This window comes from Ranitomeya variabilis, chromosome 2 (assembly GCF_051348905.1).
Source record: "Ranitomeya variabilis isolate aRanVar5 chromosome 2, aRanVar5.hap1, whole genome shotgun sequence".
NCBI lineage: Eukaryota > Metazoa > Chordata > Amphibia > Anura > Dendrobatidae > Ranitomeya > Ranitomeya variabilis.
The window spans coordinates 264,265,156-264,274,723 of NC_135233.1; positions in this window are offsets into that span (position 1 = coordinate 264,265,156).

Below are 9,568 nucleotides of genomic sequence, written 5' to 3' on the forward strand. Positions count from 1 at the left end.
CGCTGCGGCCGTATGTGAGCCTGAAACCACTCTGGCGGTATGGGAGCCTGAAACGTCTCCGGTGGTGCGTGAGCCTGAAATCCCTCCGGCAGTACGAGAGCCTGAAGTTGCTCCAGTGGTACTTGAACCTGACCAGTAAGTCAACCTGAAACCGATCTGCGAGTACATGAGCATGAAGCCGCTCCGGCGGTACCCGAACCTGAAGCCACTCTGTCGGTACACACCTTTTCTGGCCTTTCTGCAGGTCTGCTCCGCCATACATCTCCTACCCATCTCTGTCTACTACTTACCCATCCTCTCCAAAGTACTGCACCACCCTATATCTCCTCATTTCTGTCTAGCACCTCACCTGTTCTCCTCACAGTAGTGCACCACTCTACATCTCCTCATCTGTCTACCACTCTACTGTCCTCTCCACAGTGCTGCACCACCCTACATCTCCTCATCTGTCTACCACCCTACATGTCCTCTCCACAATGCTGTACACCCTACATCTCCTCATCTGTCTACTACCCTACATGTCCTCTCCACAATGCTGCACAGCTCTACATCTCCTCCTCATCTCTGTCTAGCACCTCACCTGTCTGCCCCACAGTGCTGCTTCACCGTATATCTCATCCTCATCTCTCTAGTACCTTACCCATCCTCCCCACAGTGCTGCACCACCCTACATCTCCTCCCTCATCTCTACCGCCCAACTGTCCTTTCCACAGTGCTGCCCACCCTACATCTCACCTCTGTCTACCACCCTAACTGTCCTCTCTACAGTGCTGCACAGCTCTACATCTTCTCATCTCTGTTTACCATCTTACCTGTCCTCACCATAGTGCTGCACAGTCCTACATCTCCTCATCTCTATCTACCACTCACCCTGTCCTCTTCACAGTGCTGCAACATACTGCATTTACTCCTGAACTCTATCACCTTACCCATCCTCTCCACAATGCTGCGCCGCTACCTCCTCATCTCTGTCTACTACTGTCTTCTTCATTCTGATAATGATCTAAGGCCAGGGTCACACTTGCGTGTGTAATGCGAGAAACTCACGCGAGTCTCTTGCATCAATACCTGGCACTGCCGGCGGCTGTTCGGACCAGAGCGTTCAGCTGCATAGAAATAAATGTAGCCGCACACTCCGGTCCTGAGTGCCGGTGTCAGTGCCGGGAATTGATGTGAGTGACTCGCGCGAGTTTCTCGCATTGCACACGGAAATGTGACCCCGGCCTTAAGACGAACATCCTCCATATTCCGAACCTCCGTGACTTTTCTTGCGCTGCACCTGTTCTCTGGAATGTACTAGCTCAGACAATCAGGTTATTTTCCTTTGTCTACAGTTGTAAGCGAGCTCTAAAGGCATTTATTGTTTTGGCCAATCACATTAACTCTAATGTGGTGACATTTTGTATTTTGTGCTGGATCGATTGGATTCTCTGTGTCCTGGATTTAGTGAGCACAGATCTGAAGATAACTGCCCTGAATTTTGTGCTGTGAGGACAATTTGTATTACTGACACATTAATTAGATATTTGTAAACCATGGTAGGACGGGCGTCTGACCCCCGGTGAGTAATGAGTACCCTCCACTCTTTTAATGAATGGCATTGTCTTTGCTCATTTGCTGAGCTCCCAGTTGGCGCTAATTATTATAGAGCGCCATAATGGCCTCATCGCTTATGTGTGAGGGGAATGTTACTTTTGTTAGTGTATGCGCAGCCGATCGTTATAGCGAACAATACAGAAATGGAGACAGTCACCTTCATTACAGAAGGAAAACGCAGGGAAAAGAAAGGTGATGGCTGCAGTGATAGCATGAAGCCGGCAGAAGATATATTAGGGTGTAAACATCTTGCGTCCATTTTTGTTTCCTGGTATCAGTACTGTGAAATGAATATTGAGGCATCCTGCAGCTTCTGCATCACTCACGCTCCGCCCCTGGTGAAAGCGATGTTCTGCTTATTATAGGAAAATTACAGCAGATGTAAGGGAGATCTGACCAGGACCCCATAGGCCAGCGATGGCGAACCTTTTAGAGACAAAGTGCCCAAGCGGCAACCCAAAACCACTTACAATGGGTACAGAAAGTATTCAGACCCCTTTATATGTTTCACTCTTTGTTTCATTGCAGCCATTTGGTAAATTCCAAAAAGTTCATTTTTTTATTATTAATGTACACTCTGCACCCCATCTTCACTGAAAAAAAAACCTGAAATGTAGTAATTTTTACAAATGTATTAAAAAAGAAAAACTGAGGGTGCCGTTATTTGAAATTCTGCCTATTTAAAACAGCATCTCTGTTCTGATTCTGTATTTGGGTGGTATTTCCTGATGAAGAAGTCACTTGGACTTTGAAATGCGTTGAATAAACCACCATTTTCTATGTGAAGCACATCTGGACCTTCAATTATTCAGCAGTGCGGATGATATCCACATTAACCTGTTCATTTATTTACAACATGGTCACTTGCTGGCCTGTGGATCTGCTGCAGCGGATATTTCTGCATATTATAATAATAGCTCCAGTTGGTGAGTATAATCTGATCATATTGATTTATTGTACATTGGCCAAGACCCTATTTGCGCCGATCTCTCCAGCAGCATTCATTGGATTTTATAGCCAAACACTCCTTTTCCACTATGGCGTAATTCTTCTCGCAAGAAGAGTTTCCGGCTCAGGTATAGGATGGGATGCTTTTCTCCATTTATCTCTTGAGACAGCAAGGCTCCCAACTTAACTTCTGAAGCATCGGTCTGGACCACAAATTCCTTGCTAAAGTCTGGTGCGACAGGACCGGATGCTTACACAGAGACTGCTTGAGCTTTTGAAATGCCATCTCTGTGTTAGGAGTCCACTTCACCATCGTTGACTTGGTGCCCAGAAGGAGATCCGTTAATGATAAGGCAATTATGGCGAAGTTCAGGATAAAACACCGGTAATACCCCACAATCCCAAGAAACGCCCTCACGCTTCATGGAGAGCAGTTATGGCCACTCCCAAATCGCCTCTATTTTGTTCAACTGGGGCTTGATTTCGTCTCTCCCGACGATGTAGCCCAAGTACCTAGCCTCATCCTTTGCCTATTGCACACTTCTTGGGATTTATGGTGAATCTTGCTTTCCTCATCGAGGATCGCCTGTACCTTTGGCAGTTGCGAACTCCAGTCAAGGCTGAAACTTACTATGTCACCCAAGAAGGCTGCAGCATATTTCTTGTATGGAGCCAGAATTTGATCCATCGACCTCTGGAAGGTAGCTGGGGCTCCCTGCAGTTCGAAGGGCATCATGGTGTACTGAAAACACCCATCTGGCATCGAGAAGGCCGTCTTCTTCTTGTGGCTCTGGGACATGGGGATCTGCTAGTACCCATTCATCAGGTCGAGGGTTTTGATGTACCTTGCGGGCCCCAATGGCTCAATGAGTTCATTCACGCGGAGCACCGGATATGCATCAAAGCTAAACACCTTACTGAGCCTGCGGTAATCATTACCGCCACCTGCCATTGGGCTTTAGTACAAGGACGATGGGACTTCACCAGCCACTTCTTGATTCCTCTATCGCCCTGAGGTCCAGCATTCTCTTCACCTCCTTGGAGATAATCTCCCAGCGTGCTTCAGGGATTCTGTAGGGTTTCAGGTTTACCTTTACATGTTAGGACGTCGTGTTCAACGACTGGTGTGCGCCATGGCAAATCCGAGAACAGGTACCGGTTCTGCTGCGGCAGTTCCTGACATTGTTGCTTCTGGGCCGGTATTAGCCTCTCAGCAATCACGACCTCATTGACCTTTGCTTTGGGACGGGCCCCAAGGCAAGGAGCTTCCAGCGGCTCACGGTCCTGCCAAGGTTTGAGTAAGTTGATCTGGTATACCTGGTGCAGATTCCTGCGACCATGCTGGTGTATCTTGTAATTCACTTCCCCGAGTTTTTCCACAACCTCATACGGGCCATGCCACTTGGCCAAGAACATGCTCTCCACTGTAGGGATAAGTATCAGCACATGGTCCCAGGGCTGGAATTGCCTTAACCTTGTTAATAGGTTGGGCCTCCTGTGCCTGGAGAAGGTGTTCCTTTACAATAGGCATTACATGTGCCATCCTGCAGCTGGGCGACGTGCTCAATGACACTCTGGTGTGATGTGACATTGGCTTTCCAGGTTTCCTTGGCAATGTCCAGGAGCCCCTGTGGATATCGGCCGTATAGGAGCTCGAACGGCAAGAAGCCAGTGGAGGCCTGTGGGACTTCTCTGACAGAAAAGAGCAGGAACGGGAGCAGATAGTCCCAGTCTCAACCATCCTTTTACACGACTCTCTTGAGCATGGCCTTCAAGGTCTTGTTGAAGCGCTCTACCAGACCATCGGTCTGCGGATGGTAAAAGGAGGTTCGTAGTTGGGCAATCTGGAGGACTCTACACCGCTCCCGCATTAGTTTGCTCATTAATGGAGTACCCTGCTCCATCAAGATCTCCTTTGGCAAACTGGTCCGGGCAAAGATATGGACAAGCTCCTGGGCAGTTCCTCAGTTGCACCGCTTCGGGGTACCGGGTCGCACAATCCATGACCACTAAGATGTTCTGGTGGCTGCTTGCAGATTTAACAAGTGGACCTAGGTCCATAGCAATTCTTTCAAAGGGGATCTCTATCACAGGCACTGGGACTAAGGGGCTTTGGAAGTGAGAAGTAGGAGCAGTTATCTGACAGGTGGGGCAGGATCTACAGTCCCAAAGTTCTCTTCAGGCACCTCTAAACCATTGAGGCTGGGCACCTCTGTTACCGTCTTGTCCTCCTCTCCAGCAAGGACACAGAGGGTGAACTCCTCCATCCTTAATTTTGACAGAGATTTCTTCAGAGGGGCCTGGTTTTTACCGGGACACTCTGTACAGCCCACTTTTGCCACAAGTTCCAAAACAGAGGAAAATCCCGCCCCAGTATGACACGATGAATCAAGTCTTTTACCACCCCAACCTCACGGGACTTATCACCACAGTCTGTTCCCATGGTTACTCAGGCTACAGGGTAGTCCTTGGCATCTCCGTGTATGCAGCGGATGCCCACAACCTGGTTAGGGATTAACTGGTGGGGCGGTGCTGATCAGGGTTACCAGACATCCAGAGTCCAACAGTCCCAGAACCATAACCCTATTGACGGACACGGCAGACGACTGGGGCCCCTCACCGAGTTGGCAGTCAACGCTGCAGGCTGGATAGGCATAATAGGACCAGCATCTGCCTAGGCTACAGTCCATTGGTTCAGGGGACATATGACACTGGGTGGCTACGTGTACCGGATTGTAACACCGTCAACATACCACATCCTTCATAAGTGCCTTAGATGACCCCTCAGCAGGGTTGGGATGCCCCACAATTGTGGGCCTAGCCACCCTCTGTGGTGAGCCCGCCCACTTTTGAGTATCCCAGTATGGGGAAGTAGCGATATCTGGTTTCCCAAGCGACTTCTCCACAACCTGGTATCTCTCAACCAAGCCGACCAAATCGTCTGCATTCCGGAGGGTTGCCCTGGGCAATCAAGGTCTGTAGGGTAGGAAGTGGATGAACCTGTCCATCACCACACGCTCAACCATCTGGGCCGGAGTGGAAGTCTCTGGCTGCAACCACATGTGAACCAAGTGCAATAGATGGAACATTTGGGAGCGTGGGGGTTTATCACCAGCATACGCCCAGCGGTGGACTCGCTGAGCTCTCATGGACATTGTCACTCCCAGGCATGCCAGAATTTCAGTTTTTAATTTGCCATATTCTTTGGCATTCTGGAGGACTAAGTTGTAATATGCCTTTTGGCGTTCACCAGTCACATAGGGGCCAGCACCTCTGCCCACTGCTCTGATGGTAGCTTTTCACGCTCGGCCACCCGCTCGAACACAGTCAAAAAAGGTTTCAACATCATCCCCGAGGTCATTTTCTGTAAGGCTTGTCTTACCATTTTCCGGACATATGCGTCATCACCTGGAGATGGAGAGGAGAACGCCGGCTTTACACGAACCACCTCTGCAAGGAGCTCCATTTGTCGTGTTGGCGCCTCCTGTTGCTGTTGCTGCAGTTGGTGTTTGTCATGATTCTCAATGGCGAGAGAACATAGCCCAGCATATATGAGAACTAGCTCTTGGAAGATGGAAACTATACTGACCATGAACTAAACCTGCCGCACAACTAGAAGTGGCCGGGTAGCATGCCTACGTTTTTTTTATCCCTAGATGCCCAGCGCCAGCCGGAGAACTACCTAATCCTAGCAGAGGAAAAGACAGTCCTGGCTCACCTCTAGAGAAATTTTCCCAAAAGGCAGACAGAGGCCCCCACATATATTGGCGGTGATTTAAGATGAAATGACAAACGTAGTATGAAAATAGGTTTAGCAAAATCGAGGTCCGCTTACTAGATAGCATGAAGACAGAAAGGGCACTTTCATGGTCAGCAGAAAACCCTGTCAAAACACCATCCAGAAATTACTTTAAGACTCTAGCATTAACTCATAACACCAGAGTGGCAATTTCCGCTCACAAGAGCTTTCCAGACACAGTAACGAAACAGCAGCTGTGAACAGGAACAAAATGCAAAAACACACAAGGACAAAAGTCCAACTTAGCTGGGAGTTGTCTAGTAGCAGGAACATGCACAGAAAGGCTACTGATTACATTGTTGACCGGCATGAAACTGACAGAGGAGCAAGGTTATATAGCGACTCCCACATCCTGATAGGAGCAGGTGAACAGAGGGGATGATGCACACAAGTTAAATTCCACAAGTGGCCACCGGGGGAGCCCAGAATCCAATTTCACAACAGTACCCCCCCCTCAAGGAGGGGGCACCGAACCCTCACCAGAACCACCAGGGCGATCAGGATGAGCCCTATGAAAGGCACGGACAAGATCGGAGGCATGAACATCAGAGGCAGTCACCCAAGAATTATCCTCCTGACCGTATCCCTTCCATTTGACCAGATACTGGAGTTTCCGTCTGGAAACACGAGAGTCCAAGATCTTTTCCACAACGTACTCCAACTCACCCTCAACCAACACCGGAGCAGGAGGCTCAACGGAAGGCACAGCTGGTACCTCATACCTGCGCAACAATGACCGATGAAAAACATTATGAATCGAAAAGGATGCAGGGAGGTCCAAACGGAAGGACACAGGGTTAAGAATCTCCAATATCTTGTACGGGCCGATGAACCGAGGCTTAAACTTAGGAGAAGAAACCCTCATAGGGACAAAACGAGAAGACAACCACACCAAGTCCCCAACACAAAGCCGAGGACCAACACGACGACGGTGGTTGGCAAAAAGCTGAGTCTTCTCCTGGGACAACTTCAAATTGTCCACCACCTGCCCCCAAATCTGATGCAACCTCTCCACCACAGCATCCACTCCAGGACAATCCGAAGATTCCACTTGACCGGAGGAAAATCGAGGATGAAACCCCGAATTACAGAAAAACGGGGACACCAAGGTGGCAGAGCTGGCCCGATTATTGAGGGCGAACTCCGCCAAAGGCAAAAAAGCAACCCAATCATCCTGATCCGCAGACACAAAACACCTCAAATATGTCTCCAAGGTCTGATTAGTCCGCTCGGTCTGGCCATTAGTCTGAGGATGGAAAGCAGACGAAAAAGACAAATCTATGCCCATCCTAGCACAGAATGCCCGCCAAAATCTAGACACGAATTGGGTCCCTCTGTCAGAAACGATATTCTCCGGAATACCATGCAAACGAACAACATTTTGAAAAAAAAGAGGAACCAACTCGGAAGAAGAAGGCAACTTAGGCAAGGGAACCAGATGGACCATCTTAGAGAAACGGTCACACACCACCCAGATGACAGACATCTTCTGAGAAACAGGAAGATCCGAAATAAAATCCATCGAGATGTGCGTCCAAGGCCTCTTCGGGATAGGCAAGGGTAACAACAATCCACTAGCCCGAGAACAACAAGGCTTGGCCCGAGCACAAACGTCACAAGACTGCACAAAGCCTCGCACATCTCGTGACAGGGAAGGCCACCAGAAGGACCTTGCCACCAAATCCCTGGTACCAAAGATTCCAGGATGACCTGCCAACGCAGAAGAATGAACCTCAGAGATGACTCTACTGGTCCAATCATCAGGAACAAACAGTCTACCAGGTGGGCAACGATCAGGTCTATCCGCCTGAAACTCCTGCAAGGCCCGCCGCAGGTCAGGAGAAACGGCAGACAATATCACTCCATCTTTAAGGATACCTGTGGGCTCAGAATTACCAGGGGAGTCAGGCTCAAAACTCCTAGAAAGGGCATCCGCCTTAACATTCTTAGAACCCGGTAGGTAAGACACCACAAAATTAAACCGAGAGAAAAACAACGACCAGCGCGCTTGTCTAGGATTCAGGCGCCTGGCAGACTCAAGGTAAATTAAATTTTTGTGGTCAGTCAATACCACCACCTGATGTCTGGCCCCCTCAAGCCAGTGACGCCACTCCTCAAAAGCCCACTTCATGGCCAAAAGCTCCCGATTCCCAATATCATAATTCCGCTCGGCGGGCGAAAATTTACGGGAAAAAAAAGCACAAGGTCTCATCACGGAGCAGTCGGAACTTCTCTGCGACAACACCGCCCCAGCTCCGATTTCAGAAGCGTCGACCTCAACCTGAAAAGGAAGAGCAACATCAGGCTGACGCAACACTGGGGCGGAAGAAAAGCGACGCTTGAGCTCCCGAAAGGCCTCCACAGCATCAGGGGACCAATCAGCAACATCAGCACCCTTCTTAGTCAAATCAGTCAATGGTTTTACAACATCAGAAAAACCAGCAATAAATCGACGATAAAAGTTAGCAAAGCCCAAAAATTTCTGAAGACTCTTAAGAGAAGAGGGTTGCGTCCAATCACCAATAGCCTGAACCTTGACAGGATCCATCTCGATGGAAGAGGGGGAAAAAATGTATCCCAAGAAGGAAATCTTCTGAACCCCAAAAACACACTTAGAACCCTTCACACACAAGGAATTAGACCGCAAAACCTGAAAAACCCTCCTGACCTGCTGGACATGAGAGTCCCAGTCATCCGAAAAAATCAGAATATCATCCAGATACACAATCATAAATTTATCCAAACAATCGCGGAAAATGTCATGCATAAAGGACTGGAAGACTGAAGGGGCATTTGAAAGACCAAAAGGCATCACCAAATACTCAAAATGGCCCTCGGGCGTATTAAATGCGGTTTTCCACTCATCCCCCTGCTTGATTCGCACCAAATTATACGCCCCACGGAGATCAATCTTAGAGAACCACTTGGCCCCCTTTATACGAGCAAACAAATCAGTAAGCAGTGGTAACGGATATTGATATTTAACCGTGATTTTATTCAAAAGTCGATAATCAATACACGGCCTCAAAGAGCCGTCTTTCTTAGACACAAAGAAAAAAACGGCTCCTAAGGGAGATGACGAAGGACGAATATGTCCCTTTTCCAAGGACTCCTTTATATATTCTCGCATAGCAGCGTGTTCAGGCACAGACAGATTAAATAAACGACCCTTAGGGTATTTACTACCCGGGATCAAGTCTATGGCACAATCGCACTCCCGGTGCG